This window comes from Pteropus vampyrus, unplaced genomic scaffold (genome assembly GCF_000151845.1).
Source record: "Pteropus vampyrus isolate Shadow unplaced genomic scaffold, Pvam_2.0 Scaffold69, whole genome shotgun sequence".
NCBI classification, from domain to species: domain Eukaryota; kingdom Metazoa; phylum Chordata; class Mammalia; order Chiroptera; family Pteropodidae; genus Pteropus; species Pteropus vampyrus.
This window is the reverse complement of record NW_011888850.1, coordinates 1,061,763-1,064,639: the sequence shown is the minus strand read 5'-3', so window position 1 is coordinate 1,064,639 and position 2,877 is coordinate 1,061,763. Positions and strand designations below refer to the sequence as shown.

The 2,877-nt window shown below is 39.1% G+C and overlaps 1 protein-coding gene and 1 pseudogene across 1 annotated transcript in view; one reads left to right on the top strand and one right to left on the bottom strand.

The window, feature by feature from the left end:
- KLHL7 (kelch like family member 7) overlaps positions 1-2,877 on the bottom strand; it is a 58,749-nt gene that overhangs the window by 26,078 nt on the left and 29,794 nt on the right. The gene's annotated exons all lie outside the window — the stretch shown is intronic.
- Positions 156-274, top strand: LOC111740907 (annotated as a pseudogene).

Genomic DNA, 2,877 nt, shown 5'->3' with positions numbered 1-2,877 from the left:
ATATATATATATATATCTCAAAAGACAATGACAAACTAGAAAAGTTATTTATAAATCACATAAAATAGAAAAAGATACCTTATTAATTAATAAGATTTTGACCAGCAACTAACAGAATATTAGATTAAGTATCTCAACTCAGAAAAAGAACTACAGTCTACGGCCATGCCACCCTGAACGTGCCCGATCTCTTCTGATATCAGAAGCTAAGCAGGGTCGGGCCTGGTTAGTACTTGGATGGGAGACCACTTAGGAAGACCAGGTGCTGTAGGCGTTTAAAAACAAAACAAAACAAAAAACTACGAATAACACTTAAACATATGAAAAGATGCTTAAGTGCTCAAGTCAGAGAAATACAAACTAAAACCATGCTTTTCCACTTATTGGACAGTCCGAGATCAAACTGTTTAGAACACAGGGTGTGATAAAGGTGTGGGGAAGCAGCACCCTCCTCCATTGATGGTGGGAATGCGGATGGGTACAAATTATCTGGTGGGCGATACAGTGTGATTCCTGAAAATAACAAATGCACACATCCTTTAGCCAGTAATTCTCCTTCTAGGAGTTCATCAACTTCAAGTTTGCTGTCAGGGAAATGGTTAAAAATTATGGTATACAATGGGATATTATACGTGGTTGTTAAGAAGAATGAGGAAGGGTAAATGTGTATGCATGGAATCGTCTCTAAGGAGTAATGTGGAATGCAAAAAAGCAAAATGTGGAAGGGTACACAGTGTGATAACCATTTGTGTTTTAAAAATGTCTATTTTCATGCATATATGTGTATATTTACACATGCAATTGACACAAGCAAATGTAAATCAGTATACGCACAGACTCAAGACTACCTTTGAAAGGGCATACAAGATAATAATGGTAATCTCCAGAATAACAGAATGAGGGGGTAGGGAACAAGGGTATCAGAGACTTATTTTCACTATATACCATTTTATGCATTTTGAATTGTATATGATGTGTAGTATTATTGATCCAAAAAATAAAATAATGTAAACAATTCTCAACACATGCAAAACACTTCTGTTCACAAGGCAGTGTTAGACCCTTATATGAGGAGAAGACAGGTTTGGAGAAGAGTCTGTGAGTGGACGAAAATAGATACCAATATTTAGCATTTCCTTCCATTTCAGAGTGGGAGTAGAAGCACTTGGCATTAGAACAGCCGGTAACCTCAGCGGCCGAGGTTTTGGTGCGTGCTCTAGGTCAGGGGTCTGCTGACTTTTCCTGTAAAGGGCCCGATAGTACATATTTTAGGATTTGCAGGACATATATGGTTTCTGTCACATATTCTTCATTCGTTTTTTACGATCCTTTACAAACGTAAAAACCACTTTTAGCTCAAGGCTGCTTTTAGCCTGTGGGATGTAGCTGGCTGACCTCACCACAACCCTCCAGGTCTAGATCTAAGACAGTGATTTTTAAAGTCTGGTTCCCTGGAACCTTGTTTAGAAATCCAAATGATTGAATACTATCCCACACCTTCTAAATCGGAAACTGGAGTTTGAGAGCCAGTGCTCTAGGAGGGCTCCACACAGGTCACAGGTGTACGGGGGACTCTATGGCCATAGTACTAGCAACAGGAGAGGACAGGGAGCAGGGAAGGGGACAGGAGGGAACAGGCCGCTGGGTAAAGTGGCTGACTGTGGTTGACTGTTGAAGTCTAAAAGAAGCATGAACTGTGGCCTCTTCAACAGATAGGGCTTTTCTCCTCTAAGGACAGGGCTGGGGACAAACACTCCAGAGCCTTTCCCTGAGAATCTCCTTGCTCCTTAGGCTATTCCTTTGGAAGTTACTCCTTTGAAGGGTCAGGCATTGTCATTTGCAAATTATGAGTAAGAACCTCGTCTGACCCCTTGTGTTGGCTTTGACTCTGTTCTTCATTTTTATTACATAATGCCCTTTATTTTAGTTGTAAATTCTTTTCACTTAGTCTATTTTTCTATCATTGTTTCTGTTTTTCTTCCACTCTCAAAAGTACACACTAAGTTGGATGATCTGAAGAAGGGAGACTGGAGGTCTTCGTTCTTCCCATTTAGCTCTGCCCAGACCCCAAAGCCTGGAAGTCTTGGCTGCTTGTGCTTAGTCAAAAAATTTTAGAACTCACTATTCTTTATTTTTTTAAAAAAAGGAAAATAAAAAAAAAAATGAATAAGCAACAAGACCTCAAGAGCCTAATCCCCACACTTGGTTGAATTTCTGGAATAATACTGCTATCCTGTTTCTAAATCAACTCAGAATCCATGTCAGGACTAAATACTATATGTAACTGAGAACAGCTAGTTGTCTTCAACAGCTCATACTATGTATAAACAAGCAGGTGCAGCTCTCTGCCCAATGAAATGCTAAGGCCAGAAATATAACACACAGTTTGAGAATGGAGGCATAACAAAAAACCCTGATATTAACGTGTATGAAACCCAAAAGCTGACAAGCCCTAATCTCAAAACATCTTCTTAGTCCTGATTTTCTTTCATCTCTCTGCACTTAAGAGACTAGTGGCCACTCACGCTCTACTTCCCAAAACTCTACACCCTGGTTTTCAAGACATCAGCCTTTGGTTCAAATAGCTCAGTGAATTCTTTTCCCTGGTTCTTTTCCTTGCACCACCCCTTGAATGCAGTTATTCACAAGCTTTTGTCCTCGAGTCATACCCTCTTCTCTTGTTCCCTTGACACCTTCACTGGACTCAAATATTTGAGTCTTTTAAAAAATTTTTGATTTTCATTTAACAAAAAGGTATTATACCATTAACTGGTGGTGTTTTATGCTTTTGTCGCTTATGAAAAAATTTCCATATTATTCATCTAAAACATTTTTAGTGAATATAAAGCATTCCACTGTACGGACATATCGAAAAAA